The following is a 27,251-nucleotide window of genomic DNA, read 5'->3' as shown; positions in this document are numbered from 1 at the left end:
CCTACTCTGACTGTGGATTTCCTGAAGATACCAACGGATGTCGTGGACGATTATACCGCATACCGTTACAATTGGTGGCAAGCGACGGGATCCGAACCTTACAGCCGAAAAAGCAGCGTTCGTGTAAACTGGAACTACCGAACAAGGAAAGCAAGGGCAATTCGTATGGAGATTGACTACACCATACTGAAACGACAGACTTTAAAAGAGCTACTGGAAGCCAGGGGCAAGATAGCCAGCAACAAATCTAAGGCTGTGCTGATCGCGGAACTAATGGAGGGAGACAGAGCCCGCAGCGCTACACCTCCACCAGCCAAGGAAGAGACCCCATTCCAAAAAGAGCTACGAACCAGGTTGGAGTTTCTGCCGCAACCAGTATCGTTGGAAATGCTGACCGTGATGATATCGGATGTACAAGACTATCTGCTGGCAACCAACCCACCAGCAACCCCACCTAGGGCAGAGTCTGTTACTGCCTCCACCTATGGACAAATAAAGCCCAAAGTCCCACATCACGCCTTTAAAGCATTTTGTGAAGAAAAGGACGAAATCGATGGGTACTTACAGGATTTTGAGCGGCTGTGCGATTTGCACGATCTGGAACCCGCAGTATGGGTACCGCTGCTGGCCGGTAAATTATCGGGTAGGGCAGCTGAAGCCTACCGTGCTGTACCTCGAGAGGACAGCAAAGATTACCCTAAAGTAAAGAGGGCGATCTTGGAGAGGTATGCTATCACCCCAGAAGCATACCGGCGCAAGTTCAGGGGCTTGCGCAAACCGGAGAAAGATTCTCACGCAGAGTGGGCACACAAGCTGGATCAAGCATCGCAAGGATGGATACAGGCCAGCAACGCCACTAATATGGAGGAGTTACGACAGCTTATGCTACTGGAGCAGTTTTTTAATGGCTTGTCCCCAGACGCACAAGAATGGGTGAGAGACCGTAAACCCCTCACCCTACCCGAAGCCGCTAGATTGGCGGATCAGCATTTTGATGCCCGGAGGCATCACGGATCACAGAATAAGGCCCTCCCTCGGATTACCGGGCCACCCCATAATTTTACTCCTACCGGCCCCACTGTACCCCTGCACAGGCCAGCACTGAATACTCCACCACCCCCCTCCCGATACAACGGCCGGGCTAACATTCAGTGTCACACCTGCAAGCAGTGGGGACACATTTCTCGGGAGTGCACCCAAAACCGGAGCCGGCAGGCTTGGAATCAGGTGCGACAAAATTTGGCACCAAGGGCTGCTGCACACCATTACCAGGTAGCCCCCGTCACCCAAGAATTGCTGAGCGCTCAAGTTGAGGAGCCGCTAGGGGTGCTCCACGAAGTAATGTCGGTCCGAGCCACCGACAACCGACAACATCATCGGCAGCTAGTAACCCTAGAGGGCAAGGAGGTACAAGGGCTCAGGGATTCGGGAGCCACTTTGACTTTGGTTGCACCACATTTGGTCCCGGGCGCAACCCACACTGGCGGGTCAGTGGCAGTACGGGTGGCCGGGGGAGCAGTATACCGGCTACCGACTGCCAAAGTACACTTGGATTGGGGTGTGGGAGAGGGGACTGTGGAAGTAGGGCTTATGCAAAATTTACCTGCAGATGTTGTGCTGGGGAATGACTTAGGCCAAATGACTTCCGCTTTTATTCCCCAGACTCCCTATCAGGAGGCACACCCCGTAACCACCCGGCAACAGGCTCGCACCACGGCTACACCGATACACTCTGAGGCTCAGGTAAGAGACCATGCTCCCCAACCGACCCCCATGTCCTGGGATACCCCGACTACATTTGCGACCGAAGTCCAGACCGACCCCACCCTCCAAGTATATAGAGACCGGGCACAAACAGACCAAACCGGGCTAGAGGGGGAGCGGTACATCTGGGAGAAGGAGTTGTTATACCGTGTCACGACTAAAGATGTGGGGGGGTCTGTCACCCTGACTAACAAGCAGCTAGTGGTACCGCAAAAGTATAGACAGGAGCTGCTTAGAATTGCTCATGACATTCCCTTGTCAGGACACCTAGGGATGACCCGTACCCGGTACCGCTTAACGCATGCCTTCTTCTGGCCCGGCATCTCGCAGGATGTGCGCCAGTATTGCACCTCTTGCGACGTATGTCAGAGAGTAGGTAAACGAGGGGATCGCCACAAGGCCAAGCTATGTCCCCTACCCATTATCGCAGAGCCCTTCAGCCGCGTAGCGGTAGATATCGTAGGGCCCCTGCCAAAACCCAGTCCCTCTGGCAAAAGGTACATTCTGACTGTAGTGGATTACGCCACCAGGTACCCCGAAGCTGTGGCCCTCACTAATATACATGCCGAGACCGTAGCGGAGGCATTAATGAAAGTGTTTTCCCGGGTAGGGTTCCCCCAAGAGATAATCTCGGACCGAGGTACCCAGTTTACGGCCGAAGTTACTCAACATATGTGGAAGGTATGTGGCATTAAGCCAATAGTTAATTCCGCCTACCACCCCCAGTCCAATGGGTTATGTGAGAGGTTCAACGGGACACTGAAGCAGATGCTTCGGACGTTCGGGGAGACCCACAAAGACTGGGAGAGGTTTCTACCTCACCTACTCTTTGCTTATAGAGAGGTTCCCCAGGAGTCGACCGGATTCTCCCCGTTTGAATTACTATTTGGGAGGAGGGTGCGGGGACCCTTGAACTTAATTAGGGAACATTGGGAGGGAGAGAGTACTACCAACGAGACCCCTATCATATCATACGTCCTGGAATTCAGGGACCGTCTGGAGGCGCTCACTCAGGCTGTACACACCAACCTCCAGGCGGCCCAGCAACGACAGCGACGCTGGTACGATAGAGGAGCCCGAGACCGCAGCTTTCAGGTGGGACAGAAGGTTTTAATTTTAAAACCTGTCCGCACAGACAAGCTGCAGGCCATCTGGCAAGGCCCATACCAGGTAGTGGAGCAGCGATGCGACACTACCTATGTGATCGGCCCCTGCTCAGGGGTAGGGAAGAGACGCATGCTCCACGTGAACCTGCTCAAACCCTACCATGAGAGGATCGAGGATGTGACGGCCATCTGCGCCTCCTCCTTAGAGGATCAGGAGAACCTACCCTTACCTGACCTACTAGAACCCGAGGCACCGATAGAGCCCTCCCAGGGAGTTCAGCTGGGGGAGCGGCTAAGCGCCCATGAGCGTGCCCAGGTACAAGCGCTGATCGAAGCCAAAGGGGCTACCTTCTCCAATTTACCTGGTTACACTCCGCTAGCCACTCACCGAGTAGACACCCTGGGACAGCTACCTATGAGACAGGCTCCATATAGGGTTCCGGAATCCGTCCGTACCCATATGAAAGCCGAGCTAGATGAGATGTTACAGCTAGGGGTTATCGAACCCTCCGATAGCCCCTGGGCATCGCCGGTAGTCCTAGTACCGAAAAAGGATGGCACCACTCGGTTCTGTGTCGACTACCGGAGGCTAAATGACAAAACGGTGTCTGATGCCTACCCGATGCCCCGGATAGACGAGCTGTTAGATAAGATGGCACGGGGCCAGTATCTCACTACCATTGATTTGTGTAAGGGATACTGGCAAATTCCACTAGCCGATGACGCCGTCCCCAAGTCGGCGTTTGTCACTCCGTTTGGCCTGTACCATTTCAAGGTCATGCCCTTCGGAATGAAAAACGCTCCGGCTACCTTTCAGCGGATGGTAGATCGGCTACTGGACGGGTTCCAAGAGTATGCCTGTGCCTATCTAGATGACATAGCCATCTTTAGCCAGACCTGGGAGGACCACCTACACCACATAGGGGCGATCCTAGATCGTATTGGGGAGGCTGGGTTAACGTTAAAGCCTAGCAAGTGCCACATAGGTATGGCTGAGGTGCAGTATCTGGGACACCGAGTAGGGTGTGGGCAGCAGAGACCCGAGCCAGCCAAGATTGAGGCCGTAGCAAAGTGGCCTACCCCCAGGACTAAGACTCAGGTGCTGGCGTTTTTAGGGACGGCCGGCTACTACCGGAAGTTTGTTCCAGACTATAGCACCCTGGCCAAACCCCTGACGGACTTGACTAAAAAGAACCTTCCCCGACAGGTTGTCTGGGCCCCAGAGTGTGAGCAGGCATTCCAGCAACTCAAAACGGCTCTAACTAATGCTCCTGTGTTGACGGCTCCTGATCCAACTAAAAGATTTCTTGTTCACACAGACGCTTCAATGTTTGGATTGGGAGCAGTACTGAGCCAAGTGGGAGCCGATGGCGGAGAACACCCCGTAGCTTACCTAAGCCGCAAGTTACTACCGCGTGAAGTGAGCTACGCTGCCATCGAGAAAGAATGCCTGGCCGTGGTGTGGGCCCTCAAAAAGTTACAGCCATATTTGTACGGACAACCTTTTTCCTTACTCACAGATCACAACCCGTTAGTATGGCTGAACCGTGTATCTGGGGACAATGCCCGGCTGCTGCGCTGGAGTTTGGCGCTGCAGCCCTTTGACTTTACCATTCACTATCGGCCCGGAAAACAAAACGGTAACGCTGACGGGTTATCCAGACAGACTGAACTCGAGAAGTGATCTGTGAGTACTCTCCCGGACATCCCCAAGCCGATCCGTTGGGATCAGACTGTGTATGCCGGCTTGGTTCTGGGGGAGCATTGTGGCAAATCTAGCCACTTCTGGACTATATGCAGTATAGGTTGTCCGTAGGCTGACTGTATGATGTGTTCCGTTAAATGTGTATGTATTGTGCTATGGCCGTTCGCACGCTGGCAGCCGTACGCTGCCAGCGTACCAGCATTCGTACGACGAAAACACGGCTATCCTGGCCATTCGCCGTACGAATACGGGCTCCCCAGGTCGACCACACACTCCCAAGTCGTGTGGTACCAAGTAACCGATTGCAACATTGTTGCAATCGGTAATTAAGGGCTCTCCTAGGTGGCCGTCGATCCACTACCGACCATGCGGCGGTCGGCCATCTTGGATCCTTTGTCTCTGCAGCGGTGTTCGGTCGTCGAGAGCCTGGACTTGAAAACGGCTACTCGATGATCCGAGCCCCGCTGGAGTTCCAGAGCGTTCGGGAGTCCCGCGTTCGGTACATTATATGTCCCGTACTTATTCGGTACTTTTAAACCAACGTTCCTGTTTAAATGTATTATGTGCGGCGTTCGGTCAATTCAGCTGGGATCGGAGCGGTATTCTCACAAAGTGTGCGCTCCGACCCCAGCTATCTACCGAACGTTCGATTATTCCAAAGTACCGAATATTATGTGAATTATGGATTTTAGAGTCAATTGTCGGTTTTGCTACACGAGGGGATAATCCACTTAGTCGTCCATTTTAGTGGGAGTATCCCTCTCGTGTCGCAATGCCTGTTGGGAAAGTCACAATGCATGTTGGGAGAAATCCCCTGGATGATCTGTGTGGAAACCCCTTGCATGGGGAACTGTATAAATACGCTGCTTGTGAATAAACCGAGTTAGTTGACTCCCAAACTGTGTTTCGTCCGGTTATTGGGAGGATTGGGAATATTGCCTTGCTTCCTACTCTGACTGTGGATTTCCTGAAGATACCAACGGATGTCGTGGACGATTATACCGCATACCGTTACAAATAATACTCCCAGTAATGTGTCTGAGTGTATAACAGAGCCCCACAGCAATAATACTCCCAGTAATGTGTCTGAGTGTATAACAGAGCTCCACAGCAATAATACTCCCAGTAATGTGTCTGAGTGTATAACAGAGCTCCACAGCAATAATGCTCCCAGTAATGTGTCTGAATGTATAACAGAGCCCCACAGCAATAATACTCCCAGTAATGTGTCTGAGTGTATAACAGAGCTCCACAGCAATAATACTCCCAGTAATGTGTCTGAGTGTATAACAGAGCTCCACAGCAATAATACTCCCAGTAATGTGTCTGAGTGTATAACAGAGCTCCACAGCAATAATACTCCCAGTAATGTGTCTGAGTGTATAACAGAGCCCCACAGCAATAATACTCCCAGTAATGTGTCTGAGTGTATAACAGAGCTCCACAGTAATAATACTCCCAGTAATGTGTCTGAATGTATAACAGAGCTCCACAGTAATAATACTCCCAGTAATGTGTCTGAGTGTATAACAGAGCTCCACAGCAATAATACTCCCAGTAATGTGTCTGAGTGTATAACAGAGCTCCACGGCAATAATACTCCCAGTAATGTGTCTGAATGTATAACAGAGCTCCACAGTAATAATACTCCCAGTAATGTGTCTGAGTGTATAACAGAGCTCCACAGCAATAATACTCCCAGTAATGTATCTGAGTGTATAACAGAGCTCCACAGCAATAATACTCCCAGTAATGTGTCTGAGTGTATAACAGAGCTCCACAGTAATAATACTCCCAGTAATGTGTCTGAGTGTATAACAGAGCTCCACCGCAATAATACTCCCAGTAATGTGTCTGAGTGTATAACAGAGCTCCACAGCAATAATACTCCCAGTAATGTGTCTGAGTGTATAACAGAGCTCCACAGCAATAATACTCCCAGTAATGTGTCTGAGTGTATAACAGAGCCCCACAGCAATAATACTCCCAGTAATGTGTCTGAGTGTATAACAGAGCTCCACAGTAATAATACTCCCAGTAATGTGTCTGAGTGTATAACAGAGCTCCACAGCAATAATACTCCCAGTAATGTGTCTGAGTGTATAACAGAGCTCCACAGCAATAATACTCCCAGTAATGTGTCTGAGTGTATAACAGAGCTCCACAGTAATAATACTCCCAGTAATGTGTCTGAGTGTATAACAGAGCTCCATAGCAATAATACTCCCAGTAATGTGGCTGAGTGTATAACAGAGCTCCACAGCAATAATACTCCCAGTAATGTGTCTGAGTGTATAACAGAGCTCCACAGTAATAATACTCCCAGTAATGTGTCTGAGTGTATAACAGAGCTCCATAGCAATAATACTCCCAGTAATGTGTCTGAGTGTATAACAGAGCTCCACAGCAATAATACTCCCAGTAATGTGTCTGAGTGTATAACAGAGCTCCACAGCAATAATACTCCCAGTAATGTGTCTGAGTGTATAACAGAGCTCCACAGCAATAATACTTCCAGTAATGTGTCTGAGTGTATAACGGAGCTCCACAGTAATAATACTCCCAGTAATGTGTCTGAGTGTATAACAGAGCCCCACAGTAATAATACTCCCAGTAATGTGTCTGAGTGTATAACAGAGCTCCACAGCAATAATACTCCCAGTAATGTGTCTGAGTGTATAACAGAGCTCCACAGTAATAATACTCCCATTAATGTGTCTGAGTGTATAACAGAGCCCCACAGCAATAACACTCCAAGTAATGTGTCTGAGTGTATAACAGAGCTCCACAGCAATAATACTCCCAATAATGTGTCTGAGTGTATAACAGAGCCCCACAGCAATAATACTCCCAGTAATGTGTCTGAGTGTATAACAGAGCTCCACAGTAATAATACTCCCAATAATGTGTCTGAGTGTATAACAGAGCCCCACAGCAATAATACTCCCAGTAATGTGTCTGAGTGTATAACAGAGCTCCACAGCAATAATACTCCAAGTAATGTGTCTGAGTGTATAACAGAGCTCCCCAGTAATAATACTCCCAGTAATGTGTCTGAATGTATAACAGAGCTCCACAGCAATAATACTCCCAGTAATGTGTCTGAATGTATAACAGAGCTCCACAGCAATAATACTCCCAGTAATGTGTCTGAGTGTATAACAGAGCTCCACAGCAATAATACTCCCAGTAATGTGTCTGAGTGTATAACAGAGCTCCACAGCAATAATACTCCCAGTAATGTGTCTGAGTGTATTACAGAGTTCCACAGCAATAATACTCCCAGTAATGTGTCTGAGTGTATAACAGAGCCCCACAGTAATAATACTCCCAGTAATGTGTCTAAGTGTATAACAGAGCCCCACAGTAATAATACTCCCAGTAATGTGTCTGAGTGTATAACAGAGCTCCACAACAATAATACTCCCAGTAATGTGTCTGAGTGTATCACAGAGCTCCACAGCAATAATACTCCCAGTAATGTGTCTGTGTATAACAGAGCTACACAGCAATAATACTCCCAGTAATGTGTCTGAGTGTATAACAGAGCTCCACAGCAATAATACTCCCAGTAATGTGTCTGAGTGTATTACAGAGCTCCACAGCAATAATACTCCCAGTAATGTGTCTGAGTGTATAACAGAGCTCCACAGTAATAATACTCCCAGTAATGTGTCTGAGTGTATAACAGAGCTCCACAGCAATAATACCCCCAGTAATGTGTCTGAGTGTGTAACAGAGCCCCACAGTAATAATACTCCCAGTAATGTGTCTGAGTGTATAACAGAGCTCCACAGCAATAATACTCCCAGTAATGTGTCTGAATGTATAACAGAGCTCCACAGCAATAATACTCCCAGTAATGTGTCTGAGTGTATAACAGAGCTCCACAGCAATAATACTCCCAGTAATGTGTCTGAGTGTATAACAGAGCTCCACAGCAATAATACTCCCAGTAATGTGTCTGAGTGTATAACAGAGCCCCACAGTAATAATACTCCCAGTAATGTGTCTGAGTGTATAACCGAGCTACACAGCAATAATACTCCCAGTAATGTGTCTGAGTGTATCACAGAGCTACACAGCAATAATACTCCCAGTAATGTGTCTGAGTGTATAACAGAGCTCCACAGCAATAATACTCCCAGTAATGTGTCTGAGTGTATAACAGAGCTCCACAGCAATAATACTCCCAGTAATGTGTCTGAGTGTATAACAGAGCCCCACAGTAATAATACTCCCAGTAATGTGTATGAGTGTATAACAGAGCTCCACAGCAATAATACTCCCAGTACTGTGTCTGAGTGTATAACAGAGCTCCACAGCAACAATACTCCCAGTAATGTGTCTGAGTGTATAACAGAGCTCCACAGCAATAACACTCCCAGTAATGTGTCTGAGTGTATAACAGAGCTCCACAGCAATAATACTCCCAGTACTGTGTCTGAGTGTATAACAGAGCTCCACAGAAATAATACTCCCAGTAATGTATCTGAGTGTATAACAGAGCTTCACAGCAATATACTCCCAGTAATGTGTCTGAGTGTATAACAGAGCCCCACAGCAATAATACTCCCAGTAATGTGTCTGAGTGTATCACAGAGCTCCACAGAAATAATACTCCCAGTAATGTGTCTGAGTGTATAACAGAGCTCCACAGCAATAATACTCCCAGTACTGTGTCTGAGTGTATAACAGAGCTCCACAGCAATAATACTCCCAGTAATGTGTCTGAGTGTATAACAGAGCTCCACAGCAATAATACTCCCAGTAATGTATCTGAGTGTTTAACAGAGCCCCACAGTAATAATACTCCCAGTAATGTGTCTGAGTGTATAACAGAGCACCACAGTAATAATACTCCCAGTAATGTGTCTGAGTGTATAACAGAGCTCCACAGAAATAATACTCCCAGTAATGTGCCTGAGTGTGTAACAGAGCCCCACAGTAATAACACTCCAGGTAATGTGTCTGAGTGTATAACAGAGCTCCATAGCAATAATACTCCCAGTAAGGTGTCTGAGTGTATAACAGAGCTCCACAGCAATAATACTCCCAGTAATGTGTCTGAGTGTATAACAGAGCTCCACAGCAATAATACTACCAGTAATGTGTCTGAGTGTATAACAGAGCACCACAGTAATAATACTCCCAGTATTGTGTCTGAGTGTATAACAGAGCTCCACAGCAATAATACTCCCAGTAATGTGTCTGAGTGTATAACAGAGCTCCACAGCAATAATACTCCCAGTAATGTGTCTGAGTGTATAACCGAGTAACCCAGTAATGTGTCTGAGTGCATAACAGAGCTCCACAGCAATAATACTACCAGTAATGTGTCTGAGTGTATAACAGAGCACCACAGTAATAATACTCCCAGTAATGTGTCTGAGTGTATAACAGAGCACCACAGTAATAATACTCCCAGTAATGTGTCTGAGTGTATAACAGAGCTCCACAGCAATAATACTCCCAGTAATGTGTCTGAGTGTATAACAGAGCTCCACAGCAATAATACTCCCAGTAATGTGTCTGAGTGTATAACCGAGTAACCCAGTAATGTGTCTGAGTGCATAACAGAGCTCCACAGCAATAATACTACCAGTAATGTGTCTGAGTGTATAACAAAACACCACAGTAATAATACTCCCAGTAATGTGTCTGAGTGTATAACAGAGCTCCACAGCAATAATACTCCCAGTAATGTGTCTGAGTGTATAACAGAGCTCCACAGCAATAATACTCCCAGTAATGTGTCTGAGTGTATAACAGAGCTCCACATCAATAATACTCCCAGTAATGTGTCTGAGTATATAACAGAGCTCAACAGCAATAATACTCCCAGTAATGTGTCTGAGTGTATAACCGAGCTCCACAGTAATAATACTCCCAGTAATGTGCCTGAGTGTGTAACAGAGCCCCACAGTAATAATACTCCAGGTAATGTGTCTGAGTGTATAACAGAGCTCCATAGCAATAATACTCCCAGTAAGGTGTCTGAGTGTATAACAGAGCTCCACAGCAATAATACTCCCAGTAATTTGAATGAGTGTATAACAGAGCTCCATAACAATAATACTCCCAGTAATGTGTCTGAGTGTATAACAGAGCTCCACAGCAATAATACTCCCAGTAATGTGTCTGAGTGTATAACAGAGCTCCACAGCAATAATACTCCCAGTAATGTGTCTGAGTGTAAAACAGAGCTCCACAGCAATAATACTCCCAGTAATGTGTCTGAGTGTGTAACAGAGCCCCACAGTAATAATACTCCAAGTAATGTGTCTGAGTGTGTAATAGAGCTCCACAGCAATAATACTCCCAGTAATGTGTCTGAGTGTATAACAGAGCTCCACAGCAATAATACTCCCAGTAATGTGTCTGAGTGTATAACAGAGCACCACAGTAATAATACTCCCAGTAATGTGTCTGAGTGTATAACAGAGCTCCACAGCAATAATACTCCCAGTAATGTGCCTGAGTGTGTAACAGAGCCCCACAGTAATAACACTCCAGGTAATGTGTCTGAGTGTATAACAGAGCTCCATAGCAATAATACTCCCAGTAAGGTGTCTGAGTGTATAACAGAGCTCCACAGCAATAATACTCCCAGTAATGTGTCTGAGTGTATAACAGAGCTCCACAGCAATAATACTACCAGTAATGTGTCTGAGTGTATAACAGAGCACCACAGTAATAATACTCCCAGTAATGTGTCTGAGTGTATAACAGAGCTCCACAGCAATAATACTCCCAGTAATGTGTCTGAGTGTATAACAGAGCTCCACAGCAATAATACTCCCAGTAATGTGTCTGCGTGTATAACAGAGCTCCACAGCAATTATACTCCCAGTAATGTGTCTGAGTGTATAACCGAGTAACCCAGTAATGTGTCTGAGTGCATAACAGAGCTCCACAGCAATAATACTACCAGTAATGTGTCTGAGTGTATAACAAAACACCACAGTAATAATACTCCCAGTAATGTGTCTGAGTGTATAACAGAGCTCCACAGCAATAATACTCCCAGTAATGTGTCTGAGTGTATAACAGAGCTCCACAGCAATAATACTCCCAGTAATGTGTCTGAGTGTATAACAGAGCTCCACATCAATAATACTCCCAGTAATGTGTCTGAGTATATAACAGAGCTCAACAGCAATAATACTCCCAGTAATGTGTCTGAGTGTATAACCGAGCTCCACAGTAATAATACTTCCAGTAATGTGCCTGAGTGTGTAACAGAGCCCCACAGTAATAATACTCCAGGTAATGTGTCTGAGTGTATAACAGAGCTCCATAGCAATAATACTCCCAGTAAGGTGTCTGAGTGTATAACAGAGCTCCACAGCAATAATACTCCCAGTAATTTGAATGAGTGTATAACAGAGCTCCATAACAATAATACTCCCAGTAATGTGTCTGAGTGTATAACAGAGCTCCACAGCAATAATACTCCCAGTAATGTGTCTGAGTGTATAACAGAGCTCCACAGCAATAATACTCCCAGTAATGTGTCTGAGTGTAAAACAGAGCTCCACAGCAATAATACTCCCAGTAATGTGTCTGAGTGTATAAAAGAGCTCCACAGCAATAATACTCCCAGTAATGTGTCTGAGTGTGTAACAGAGCCCCACAGTAATACTACTCCAAGTAATGTGTCTGAGTGTGTAATAGAGCCCCACAGCAATAATACTCCCAGTAATGTGTCTGAGTGTATAACAGAGCTCCACAGCAATAATACTCCCAGTAATGTGTCTGAGTGTATAACCGAGCTCCACAGTAATAATACTCCCAGTAATGTGCCTGAGTGTGTAACAGAGCCCCACAGTAATAATACTCCAGGTAATGTGTCTGAGTGTATAAAAGAGCTCCATAGCAATAATACTCCCCGTAAGGTGTCTGAGTGTATAACAGAGCTCCACAGCAATAATACTCCCAGTAATTTGTCTGAGTGTATAACAGAGCTCCATAGCAATAATACTCCCAGTAATGTGTCTGAGTGTATAACAGAGCTCCACAGCAATAATACTCCCAGTAATGTGTCTGAGTGTATAACAGAGCTCCACAGCAATAATACTCCTAGTAATGTGTCTGAGTGTAAAACAGAGCTCCACAGCAATAATACTCCCAGTAATGTGTCTGAGTGTATAACAGAGCTCCACACTAATAATACTCCCAGTAATGTGTCTGAGTGTGTAACAGAGCCCCACAGTAATAATACTCCAAGTAATGTGTCTGAGTGTGTAATAGAGCTCCACAGCAATAATACTCCCAGTAATGTGTCTGAGTGTATAACAGAGATCCACAGTAATAATACACCTGGTAATGTATCTGAGTGTATAACAGAGCCCCACAGTAATAATACTCCCAGTAATGTGTCTGAGTGTGTAACAGAGCCCCACAGTAATAATACTCCAAGTAATGTGTCTGAGTGTGTAATAGAGCTCCACAGCAATAATACTCCCAGTAATGTGTCTGAGTGTATAACAGAGATCCACAGCAATAATACTCCCAGTAATTTATCTGAGTGTATAACAGAGCCCCACAGTAATAATACTCCCATTAATGTGTCTGAGTGTATAACAGAGCTCCATAGCAATAATACTCCCAGTAAGGTGTCTGAGTGTATAACAGAGCTCCACAGCAATAATACTCCCAGTAATGTGTCTGGGTGTATAACAGAGCTCCATAGCAATAATACTCCCAGTAATGTGTCTGAGTGTATAACAGAGCTCCACAGCAATAATACTACCAGTAATGTGTCTGAGTGTATAACAGAGCACCACAGTAATAATACTCCCAATAATGTGTCTGAGTGTATTACAGAGCTCCACAGCAATAATACTACCAGTAATGTGTCTGAGTGTGTAACAGAGCCCCACAGTAATAATATTCCAGGTAATGTGTCTGAGTGTATAACAGAGCTCCATAGCAATAATACTCCCAGTAAGGTGTCTGAGTGTATAACAGAGCTCCACAGCAATAATACTCCCAGTAATGTGTCTGAGTGTATAACAGAGCTCCACAGCAGTAATACTCCCAGTAATGTGTCTGAGTGTATAACAGAGCTCCACAGCAATAATACTCCCAGTAGTGTGTCTGAGTGTATAACCGAGCTCCACAGTAATAATACTCCAAGTAATGTGCCTGAGTGTGTAACAGAGCCCCACAGTAATAATACTCCAAGTAATGTGTCTGAGTGTATAACAGAGCTCCACGGTAATAATACTCCAAGTAATGTGTCTGAGTGTGTAATAGAGCTCCACAGCAATAATACTCCCAGTAATGTGTCTGAGTGTGTAACAGAGCCCCACAGTAATAATACTCCAAGTAATGTGTCTGAGTGTGTAATAGAGCTCCACAGCAATAATACTCCCAGTAATGTGTCTGAGTGTGTAACAGAGCCCCACAGTAATAATACTACCAGTATTGTGTCTGAGTGTATAACAGAGCTCTATAGCAATAATACTCCCAGTAATGTGCCTGAGTGTATAACAGAGCCCCACAGTAATAATACTCTAAGTAATGTGTCTGAGTGTTTAATAGAGCTCCACAACAATAATACTCCCAGTAATGTGTCTGAGTGTGTAACAGAGCCCCACAGTAATAATACTCCAAGTAATGTGTCTGAGTGTGTAATAGAGCTCCACAGCAATAATACTCCCAGCAATGTGTCTGAGTGTATAGCAGAGCTCCACAGCAATAATACTCCCAGTAATGTGTCTGAGTGTATAACAGAGCTCCACGGTAATAATACTCCAAGTAATGTCTCGGAGTGTGTAACAGAGCCCCACAGTAATAATACTCCCAGTAATGTGTCTGAGTGTATAACAGAGCTCCATAGCAATAATACTCCCAGTAATATGTCTGAGTGTATAACAGAGCTCCTCAGCAATAATACTCCCAGTAATGTGTCTGAGTGTATAACAGAGCTCCACAGCAATAATACTCCCAGTAATGTGTCTGAGTGTGTAACAGAGCTCCATAGCAATAATACTCCCAGTAATGTGTCTGAGTGTTTAACAGAGCTCCACAGTAATAATTCTCCCAGTAATGTGTCTGAGTGTATAACAGAGCTCCACATCAAAAATACCCCCAGTAATGTGTCTGAGTGTATAACAGAGCTTTACGGTGATAATTCTCCCAGTAATGTATCTGAGTGTATAACAGAGCTCCACAGCAATAATACTCCCAGTAATGTGTCTGAGTGTATAACAGAGCTGCACAGCAATAATACTCCCAGTTATGTGTCTGAGTGTATGACAGAGCTCCACAGCGATAATACTCCCAGTAATGTGTCTGAGTGTATAACAGAGCGCCACAGCAATAATACTCCCAGTAATGTGTCTGAGTGTATAACAGAGCTCCACAGTAATAATACTCCCAGTAATGTGTCTGAGTGTATATCAGAGCTCCATAGCAATAATACTCCCAGTAATGTGTCTGAGTGTATAACAGAGCTCCACAGTAATAATACTCCCAGTAATGTGTCTGAGTGTATAACAGAGCCCCACAGCAATAATACTCCCAGTAATGTGTCTGAGTGTATAACAGAGCTCCACAGTAATAATACTCCCAGTAATGTGTCTGAGTGTATTACAGAGCTCCACAGCAATAATACTCCCAGTAATGTGTCTGAGTGTATAACAGAGCTCCACAGTAATAATACTCCCAGTAATGTGTCTGAGTGTATAACAGAGCTCCACAGCAATAATACTCCCAGTAATGTGTCTGAGTGTATAACCGAGCTCCACAGTAATAATACTCCAAGTAATGTGCCTGAGTGTGTAACAGAGCCCCACAGTAATAATACTCCAAGTAATGTGTCTGAGTGTATAACAGAGCTCCACGGTAATAATACTCCAAGTAATGTGTCTGAGTGTGTAATAGAGCTCCACAGCAATAATACTCCCAGTAATGTGTCTGAGTGTGTAACAGAGCCCCACAGTAATAATACTCCAAGTAATGTGTCTGAGTGTGTAATAGAGCTCCACAGCAATAATACTCCCAGTAATGTGTCTGAGTGTGTAACAGAGCCCCACAGTAATAATACTACCAGTAATGTGTCTGAGTGTATAACAGAGCTCTATAGCAATAATACTCCCAGTAATGTGCCTGAGTGTATAACAGAGCCCCACAGTAATAATACTCTAAGTAATGTGTCTGAGTGTTTAATAGAGCTCCACAACAATAATACTCCCAGTAATGTGTCTGAGTGTGTAACAGAGCCCCACAGTAATAATACTCCAAGTAATGTGTCTGAGTGTGTAATAGAGCTCCACAGCAATAATACTCCCAGCAATGTGTCTGAGTGTATAGCAGAGCTCCACAGCAATAAAACTCCCAGTAATGTGTCTGAGTGTATAACAGAGCTCCACGGTAATAATACTCCAAGTAATGTCTCGGAGTGTGTAACAGAGCCCCACAGTAATAATACTCCCAGTAATGTGTCTGAGTGTATAACAGAGCTCCATAGCAATAATACTCCCAGTAATATGTCTGAGTGTATAACAGAGCTCCTCAGCAATAATACTCCCAGTAATGTGTCTGAGTGTATAACAGAGCTCCACAGCAATAATACTCCCAGTAATGTGTCTGAGTGTGTAACAGAGCTCCATAGCAATAATACTCCCAGTAATGTGTCTGAGTGTTTAACAGAGCTCCACAGTAATAATTCTCCCAGTAATGTGTCTGAATGTATAACAGAGCTCCACATCAAAAATACCCCCAGTAATGTGTCTGAGTGTATAACAGAGCTTTACGGTGATAATTCTCCCAGTAATGTATCTGAGTGTATAACAGAGCTCCACAGCAATAATACTCCCAGTAATGTGTCTGATTGTATAACAGAGCTGCACAGCAATAATACTCCCAGTTATGTGTCTGAGTGTATGACAGAGCTCCACAGCGATAATACTCCCAGTAATGTGTCTGAGTGTATAACAGAGCGCCACAGCAATAATACTCCCAGTAATGTGTCTGAGTGTATAACAGAGCTCCACAGTAATAATACTCCCAGTAATGTGTCTGAGTGTATATCAGAGCTCCATAGCAATAATACTCCCAGTAATGTGTCTGAGTGTATAACAGAGCTCCACAGTAATAATACTCCCAGTAATGTGTCTGAGTGTATAACAGAGCCCCACAGCAATAATACTCCCAGTAATGTGTCTGAGTGTATAACAGAGCTCCACAGTAATAATACTCCCAGTAATGTGTCTGAGTGTATTACAGAGCTCCACAGCAATAATACTCCCAGTAATGTGTCTGAGTGTATAACAGAGCTCCACAGTAATAATACTCCCAGTAATGTGTCTGAGTGTACAACAGAGCTCCACAGCAATAATACTCCCAGTAATGTGTCTGAGTGTATAACAGAGCTCCACAGCAATAATACTCCCAGTAATGTGTCTGTGTATAACAGAGCTCCGCAGCAATAATACTCCCAGTAATGTGTCTGAGTGTATGACAGAGCCCCACAGTAATAATACTCCCAGTAATGTGTCTGAGTGTATAACAGAGCTCCACAGTAATAATACTCCCAGTAATGTGTCTGAGTGTATAACAGAGCTCCACAGCAATAATACTCCCAGTAACGTATCTGAGTGTGTAACAGAGCTCCACGGTAATAATACTCCCAGTAACGTGGCTGAGTGTGTAACAGAGCTCCACGGTAATAATACTCCCAGTAATGTGTCTGAGTGTATAACAGAGCCCCACAGCAATAATACTCCCAGTAATGTGTCTGAGTGTATAACAGAGCTCCCCAGCAATAATACTCCCAGTAATGTGTCTGAGTGTATAACAGAGCTCCACAGCAATAATACTCCCAGTAATGTGTCTGAGTGTATAACAGAGCTCCACAGCAATAATACTCCCAGTAATGTGTCTGAGTGTATAACAGAGCCCCACAGCAATAATACTCCCAGTAATGTGTCTGAGTGTATAACAGAGCTCCACAGCAATAATACTCCCAGTAATGTGTCTGAGTGTATAACAGAGCCCCACAGCAATAATACTCCCAGTAATGTGTCTGAGTGTATAACAGAGCTCCACAGCAATAATACTCCCAGTAATGTGTCTGAGTGTATAACAGAGCTCCACAGCAATTATGCTCCCAGTAATGTGTCTGAATGTATAACAGAGCCCCACAGCAATAATACTCCCAGTAATGTGTCTGAGTGTATAACAGAGCTCCACAGCAATAATACTCCCAGTAATGTGTCTGAGTGTATAACAGAGCTCCACGGTAATAATACTCCCAGTAATGTGTCTGAGTGTATAACAGAGCTCCACAGCAATAATACTCCCAGTAATGTGTCTGAGTGTGTAACAGAGCCCCACAGTAATAATACTCCAAGTAATGTGTCTGAGTGTGTAATAGAGCTCCACAGCAATAATACTCCCAGCAATGTGTCTGAGTGTATAGCAGAGCTCCACAGCAATAATACTCCCAGTAATGTGTCTGAGTGTATAACAGAGCTCCACGGTAATAATACTCCAAGTAATGTCTCGGAGTGTGTAACAGAGCCCCACAGTAATAATACTCCCAGTAATGTGTCTGAGTGTATAACAGAGCTCCATAGCAATAATACTCCCAGTAATATGTCTGAGTGTATAACAGAGCTCCTCAGCAATAATACTCCCAGTAATGTGTCTGAGTGAATAACAGAGCTCCACAGCAATAATACTCCCAGTAATGTGTCTGAGTGTGTAACAGAGCTCCATAGCAATAATACTCCCAGTAATGTGTCTGAGTGTTTAACAGAGCTCCACAGTAATAATTCTCCCAGTAATGTGTCTGAGTGTATAACAGAGCTCCACATCAAAAATACCCCCAGTAATGTGTCTGAGTGTATAACAGAGCTTTACGGTGATAATTCTCCCAGTAATGTATCTGAGTGTATAACAGAGCTCCACAGCAATAATACTCCCAGTAATGTGTCTGAGTGTATAACAGAGCTGCACAGCAATAATACTCCCAGTTATGTGTCTGAGTGTATGACAGAGCTCCACAGCGATAATACTCCCAGTAATGTGTCTGAGTGTATAACAGAGCGCCACAGCAATAATACTCCCAGTAATGTGTCTGAGTGTATAACAGAGCTCCACAGTAATAATACTCCCAGTAATGTGTCTTAGTGTATATCAGAGCTCCATAGCAATAATACTCCCAGTAATGTGTCTGAGTGTATAACAGAGCTCCACAGTAATAATACTCCCAGTAATGTGTCTGAGTGTATAACAGAGCCCCACAGCAATAATACTCCCAGTAATGTGTCTGAGTGTATAACAGAGCTCCACAGTAATAATACTCCCAGTAATGTGTCTGAGTGTATTACAGAGCTCCACAGCAATAATACTCCCAGTAATGTGTCTGAGTGTATAACAGAGCTCCACAGTAATAATACTCCCAGTAATGTGTCTGAGTGTATAACAGAGCTCCACAGCAATAATACTCCCAGTAATGTGTCTGAGTGTATAACCGAGCTCCACAGTAATAATACTCCAAGTAATGTGCCTGAGTGTGTAACAGAGCCCCACAGTAATAATACTCCAAGTAATGTGTCTGAGTGTATAACAGAGCTCCACGGTAATAATACTCCAAGTAATGTGTCTGAGTGTGTAATAGAGCTCCACAGCAATAATACTCCCAGTAATGTGTCTGAGTGTGTAACAGAGCCCCACAGTAATAATACTCCAAGTAATGTGTCTGAGTGTGTAATAGAGCTCCACAGCAATAATACTCCCAGTAATGTGTCTGAGTGTGTAACAGAGCCCCACAGTAATAATACTACCAGTAATGTGTCTGAGTGTATAACAGAGCTCTATAGCAATAATACTCCCAGTAATGTGCCTGAGTGTATAACAGAGCCCCACAGTAATAATACTCTAAGTAATGTGTCTGAGTGTTTAATAGAGCTCCACAACAATAATACTCCCAGTAATGTGTCTGAGTGTGTAACAGAGCCCCACAGTAATAATACTCCAAGTAATGTGTCTGAGTGTGTAATAGAGCTCCACAGCAATAATACTCCCAGCAATGTGTCTGAGTGTATAGCAGAGCTCCACAGCAATAATACTCCCAGTAATGTGTCTGAGTGTATAACAGAGCTCCACGGTAATAATACTCCAAGTAATGTCTCGGAGTGTGTAACAGAGCCCCACAGTAATAATACTCCCAGTAATGTGTCTGAGTGTATAACAGAGCTCCATAGCAATAATACTCCCAGTAATATGTCTGAGTGTATAACAGAGCTCCTCAGCAATAATACTCCCAGTAATGTGTCTGAGTGTATAACAGAGCTCCACAGCAATAATACTCCCAGTAATGTGTCTGAGTGTGTAACAGAGCTCCATAGCAATAATACTCCCAGTAATGTGTCTGAGTGTTTAACAGAGCTCCACAGTAATAATTCTCCCAGTAATGTGTCTGAATGTATAACAGAGCTCCACATCAAAAATACCCCCAGTAATGTGTCTGAGTGTATAACAGAGCTTTACGGTGATAATTCTCCCAGTAATGTATCTGAGTGTATAACAGAGCTCCACAGCAATAATACTCCCAGTAATGTGTCTGAGTGTATAACAGAGCTGCACAGCAATAATACTCCCAGTTATGTGTCTGAGTGTATGACAGAGCTCCACAGCGATAATACTCCCAGTAATGTGTCTGAGTGTATAACAGAGCGCCACAGCAATAATACTCCCAGTAATGTGTCTGAGTGTATAACAGAGCTCCACAGTAATAATACTCCCAGTAATGTGTCTGAGTGTATATCAGAGCTCCATAGCAATAATACTCCCAGTAATGTGTCTGAGTGTATAACAGAGCTCCACAGTAATAATACTCCCAGTAATGTGTCTGAGTGTATAACAGAGCCCCACAGCAATAATACTCCCAGTAATGTGTCTGAGTGTATAACAGAGCTCCACAGTAATAATACTCCCAGTAATGTGTCTGAGTGTATTACAGAGCTCCACAGCAATAATACTCCCAGTAATGTGTCTGAGTGTATAACAGAGCTCCACAGTAATAATACTCCCAGTAATGTGTCTGAGTGTACAACAGAGCTCCACAGCAATAATACTCCCAGTAATGTGTCTGAGTGTATAACAGAGCTCCACAGCAATAATACTCCCAGTAATGTGTCTGTGTATAACAGAGCTCCGCAGCAATAATACTCCCAGTAATGTGTCTGAGTGTATGACAGAGCCCCACAGTAATAATACTCCCAGTAATGTGTCTGAGTGTATAACAGAGCTCCACAGTAATAATACTCCCAGTAATGTGTCTGAGTGTATAACAGAGCTCCACAGCAATAATACTCCCAGTAACGTATCTGAGTGTGTAACAGAGCTCCACGGTAATAATACTCCCAGTAACGTGGCTGAGTGTGTAACAGAGCTCCACGGTAATAATACTCCCAGTAATGTGTCTGAGTGTATAACAGAGCCCCACAGCAATAATACTCCCAGTAATGTGTCTGAGTGTATAACAGAGCTCCCCAGCAATAATACTCCCAGTAATGTGTCTGAGTGTATAACAGAGCTCCACAGCAATAATACTCCCAGTAATGTGTCTGAGTGTATAACAGAGCTCCACAGCAATAATACTCCCAGTAATGTGTCTGAGTGTATAACAGAGCCCCACAGCAATAATACTCCCAGTAATGTGTCTGAGTGTATAACAGAGCTCCACAGCAATAATACTCCCAGTAATGTGTCTGAGTGTATAACAGAGCCCCACAGCAATAATACTCCCAGTAATGTGTCTGAGTGTATAACAGAGCTCCACAGCAATAATACTCCCAGTAATGTGTCTGAGTGTATAACAGAGCTCCACAGCAATTATGCTCCCAGTAATGTGTCTGAATGTATAACAGAGCCCCACAGCAATAATACTCCCAGTAATGTGTCTGAGTGTATAACAGAGCTCCACAGCAATAATACTCCCAGTAATGTGTCTGAGTGTATAACAGAGCTCCACAGCAATAATACTCCCAGTAATGTGTCTGAGTGTATAACAGAGCTCCACAGCAATAATACTCCCAGTAATGTGTCTGAGTGTATAACAGAGCCCCACAGCAATAATACTCCCATTAATGTGTCTGAGTGTATAACAGAGCTCCACAGTAATAATACTCCCAGTAATGTGTCTGAATGTATAACAGAGCTCCACGGTAATAATACTCCCAGTAATGTGTCTGAGTGTATAACAGAGCTCCACAGCAATAATACTCCCAGTAATGTGTCTGAATGTATAACAGAGCCCCACAGCAATAATACTCCCAGTAATGTGTCTGAGTGTATAACAGAGCTCCACGGCAATAATACTCCCAGTAATGTGTCTGAATGTATAACAGAGCTCCACAGTAATAATACTCCCAGTAATGTGTCTGAGTGTATAACAGAGCTCCACAGCAATAATACTCCCAGTAATGTGTCTGAGTGTATAACAGAGCTCCACAGCAATAATACTCCCAGTAATGTGTCTGAGTGTATAACAGAGCTCCACAGTAATAATACTCCCAGTAATGTGTCTGAGTGTATAACAGAGCTCCACAGCAATAATACTCCCAGTAATGTGTCTGAGTGTATAACAGAGCTCCACAGCAATAATACTCCCAGTAATGTGTCTGAGTGTATAACAGAGCTCCACAGCAATAATACTCCCAGTAATGTGTCTGAGTGTATAACAGAGCCCCACAGCAATAATACTCCCAGTAATGTGTCTGAGTGTATAACAGAGCTCCACAGTAATAATACTCCCAGTAATGTGTCTGAGTGTATAACAGAGCTCCACAGCAATAATACTCCCAGTAATGTGTCTGAGTGTATAACAGAGCTCCACAGTAATAATACTCCCAGTAATGTGTCTGAGTGTATAACAGAGCTCCATAGCAATAATACTCCCAGTAATGTGTCTGAGTGTATAACAGAGCTCCACAGCAATAATACTCCCAGTAATGTGTCTGAGTGTATAACAGAGCTCCACAGTAATAATACTCCCAGTAATGTGTCTGAGTGTATAACAGAGCTCCATAGCAATAATACTCCCAGTAATATGTCTGAGTGTATAACAGAGCTCCTCAGCAATAATACTCCCAGTAATGTGTCTGAGTGTATAACAGAGCTCCACAGCAATAATACTCCCAGTAATGTGTCTGAGTGTGTAACAGAGCTCCATAGCAATAATACTCCCAGTAATGTGTCTGAGTGTTTAACAGAGCTCCACAGTAATAATTCTCCCAGTAATGTGTCTGAATGTATAACAGAGCTCCACATCAAAAATACCCCCAGTAATGTGTCTGAGTGTATAACAGAGCTTTACGGTGATAATTCTCCCAGTAATGTATCTGAGTGTATAACAGAGCTCCACAGCAATAATACTCCCAGTAATGTGTCTGAGTGTATAACAGAGCTGCACAGCAATAATACTCCCAGTTATGTGTCTGAGTGTATGACAGAGCTCCACAGCGATAATACTCCCAGTAATGTGTCTGAGTGTATAACAGAGCGCCACAGCAATAATACTCCCAGTAATGTGTCTGAGTGTATAACAGAGCTCCACAGTAATAATACTCCCAGTAATGTGTCTGAGTGTATATCAGAGCTCCATAGCAATAATACTCCCAGTAATGTGTCTGAGTGTATAACAGAGCTCCACAGTAATAATACTCCCAGTAATGTGTCTGAGTGTATAACAGAGCCCCACAGCAATAATACTCCCAGTAATGTGTCTGAGTGTATAACAGAGCTCCACAGTAATAATACTCCCAGTAATGTGTCTGAGTGTATTACAGAGCTCCACAGCAATAATACTCCCAGTAATGTGTCTGAGTGTATAACAGAGCTCCACAGTAATAATACTCCCAGTAATGTGTCTGAGTGTACAACAGAGCTCCACAGCAATAATACTCCCAGTAATGTGTCTGAGTGTATAACAGAGCTCCACAGCAATAATACTCCCAGTAATGTGTCTGTGTATAACAGAGCTCCGCAGCAATAATACTCCCAGTAATGTGTCTGAGTGTATGACAGAGCCCCACAGTAATAATACTCCCAGTAATGTGTCTGAGTGTATAACAGAGCTCCACAGTAATAATACTCCCAGTAATGTGTCTGAGTGTATAACAGAGCTCCACAGCAATAATACTCCCAGTAACGTATCTGAGTGTGTAACAGAGCTCCACGGTAATAATACTCCCAGTAACGTGGCTGAGTGTGTAACAGAGCTCCACGGTAATAATACTCCCAGTAATGTGTCTGAGTGTATAACAGAGCCCCACAGCAATAATACTCCCAGTAATGTGTCTGAGTGTATAACAGAGCTCCCCAGCAATAATACTCCCAGTAATGTGTCTGAGTGTATAACAGAGCTCCACAGCAATAATACTCCCAGTAATGTGTCTGAGTGTATAACAGAGCTCCACAGCAATAATACTCCCAGTAATGTGTCTGAGTGTATAACAGAGCCCCACAGCAATAATACTCCCAGTAATGTGTCTGAGTGTATAACAGAGCTCCACAGCAATAATACTCCCAGTAATGTGTCTGAGTGTATAACAGAGCCCCACAGCAATAATACTCCCAGTAATGTGTCTGAGTGTATAACAGAGCTCCACAGCAATAATACTCCCAGTAATGTGTCTGAGTGTATAACAGAGCTCCACAGCAATTATGCTCCCAGTAATGTGTCTGAATGTATAACAGAGCCCCACAGCAATAATACTCCCAGTAATGTGTCTGAGTGTATAACAGAGCTCCACAGCAATAATACTCCCAGTAATGTGTCTGAGTGTATAACAGAGCTCCACAGCAATAATACTCCCAGTAATGTGTCTGAGTGTATAACAGAGCTCCACAGCAATAATACTCCCAGTAATGTGTCTGAGTGTATAACAGAGCCCCACAGCAATAATACTCCCATTAATGTGTCTGAGTGTATAACAGAGCTCCACAGTAATAATACTCCCAGTAATGTGTCTGAATGTATAACAGAGCTCCACGGTAATAATACTCCCAGTAATGTGTCTGAGTGTATAACAGAGCTCCACAGCAATAATACTCCCAGTAATGTGTCTGAATGTATAACAGAGCCCCACAGCAATAATACTCCCAGTAATGTGTCTGAGTGTATAACAGAGCTCCACGGCAATAATACTCCCAGTAATGTGTCTGAATGTATAACAGAGCTCCACAGTAATAATACTCCCAGTAATGTGTCTGAGTGTATAACAGAGCTCCACAGCAATAATACTCCCAGTAATGTGTCTGAGTGTATAACAGAGCTCCACAGCAATAATACTCCCAGTAATGTGTCTGAGTGTATAACAGAGCTCCACAGTAATAATACTCCCAGTAATGTGTCTGAGTGTATAACAGAGCTCCACAGCAATAATACTCCCAGTAATGTGTCTGAGTGTATAACAGAGCTCCACAGCAATAATACTCCCAGTAATGTGTCTGAGTGTATAACAGAGCTCCACAGCAATAATACTCCCAGTAATGTGTCTGAGTGTATAACAGAGCCCCACAGCAATAATACTCCCAGTAATGTGTCTGAGTGTATAACAGAGCTCCACAGTAATAATACTCCCAGTAATGTGTCTGAGTGTATAACAGAGCTCCACAGCAATAATACTCCCAGTAATGTGTCTGAGTGTATAACAGAGCTCCACAGTAATAATACTCCCAGTAATGTGTCTGAGTGTATAACAGAGCTCCATAGCAATAATACTCCCAGTAATGTGTCTGAGTGTATAACAGAGCTCCACAGCAATAATACTCCCAGTAATGTGTCTGAGTGTATAACAGAGCTCCACAGTAATAATACTCCCAGTAATGTGTCTGAGTGTATAACAGAGCTCCATAGCAATAATACTCCCAGTAATGTGTCTGAGTGTATAACAGAGCTCCACAGCAATAATACTCCCAGTAATGTGTCTGAGTGTATAACAGAGCTCCACAGCAATAATACTCCCAGTAATGTGTCTGAGTGTATAACAGAGCTCCACAGCAATAATACTCCCAGTAATGTGTCTGAGTGTATAACGGTGCTCCACAGTAATAATACTCCCAGTAATGTGTCTGAGTGTATAACAGAGCCCCACAGTAATAATACTCCCAGTAATGTGTCTGAGTGTATAACAGAGCTCCACAGCAATAATACTCCCAGTAATGTGTCTGAGTGTATAACAGAGCTCCACAGTAATAATACTCCCAGTAATGTGTCTGAGTGTATAACAGAGCCCCACAGCAATAACACTCCAAGTAATGTGTCTGAGTGTATAACAGAGCTCCACAGCAATAATACTCCCAGTAATGTGTCTGAGTGTATAACAGAGCTCCACAGCAATACTACTCCCAGTAATGTGTCTGAGTGTATTACAGAGTTCCACAGCAATAATACTCCCAGTAATGTGTCTGAGTGTATAACAGAGCCCCACAGTAATAATACTCCCAGTAATGTGTCTGAGTGTATAACAGAGCCCCACAGTAATAATACTCCCAGTAATGTGTCTGAGTGTATAACAGAGCTCCATAGCAATAATACTCCCAGTAATGTGTCTGAGTGTATAACAGAGCTCCACAGCAATAATACTCCCAGTAATGTGTCTGAGTGTATAACAGAGCCCCACAGTAATAATACTCCCAGTAATGTGTCTGAGTGTATAACAGAGCTCCATAGCAATAATACTCCCAGTAATGTGTCTGAGTGTATAACAGAGCTCCACAGCAATAATACTCCCAGTAATGTGTCTGAGTGTATAACAGAGCTCCACAGTAATAATACTCCCAGTAATGTGTCTGAGTGTATAACAGAGCTCCACAGCAATAATACTCCCAGTAATGTGTCTGAGGGTATAACAGAGCTCCACAGCAATAATACTCCCAGTAATGTGTCTGAGTGTATAACAGAGCTCCACAGTAATAATACTCCCAGTAATGTGTCTGAGGGTATAACAGAGCTCCACAGTAATAATACTCCCAATAATGTGTCTGAGTGTATAACAGAGCCCCACAGCAATAATACTCCCAGTAATGTGTCTGAGTGTATAACAGAGCTCCACAGCAATAATACTCCAAGTAATGTGTCTGAGTGTATAACAGAGCTCCCCAGTAATAATACTCCCAGTAATGTGTCTGAATGTATAACAGAGCTCCACAGCAATAATACTCCCAGTAATGTGTCTGAGTGTATAACAGAGCTCCACAGCAATAATGCTCCCAGTAATGTGTCTGAATGTATAACAGAGCCCCACAGCAATAATACTCCCAGTAATGTGTCTGAGTGTATAACAGAGCTCCACAGCAATAATACTCCCAGTAATGTGTCTGAGTGTATAACAGAGCTCCACAGCAATAATACTCCCAGTAATGTGTCTGAGTGTATAACAGAGCTCCCCAGTAATAATACTCCCAGTAATGTGTCTGAATGTATAACAGAGCTCCACAGCAATAATACTCCCAGTAATGTGTCTGAGTGTATAACAGAGCTCCACAGCAATAATGCTCCCAGTAATGTGTCTGAAAGTATAACAGAGCCCCACAGCAATAATACTCCCAGTAATGTGTCTGAGTGTATAACAGAGCTCCACAGCAATAATACTCCCAGTAATGTGTCTCAGTGTATAACAGAGCTCCACAGCAATAATACTCCCAGTAAT

Source organism: Pelobates fuscus, chromosome 10 (genome assembly GCF_036172605.1).
Source record: "Pelobates fuscus isolate aPelFus1 chromosome 10, aPelFus1.pri, whole genome shotgun sequence".
Classification (NCBI taxonomy): Eukaryota; Metazoa; Chordata; class Amphibia; order Anura; family Pelobatidae; genus Pelobates; species Pelobates fuscus.
Note: the sequence above shows the minus strand (reverse complement) of the source record.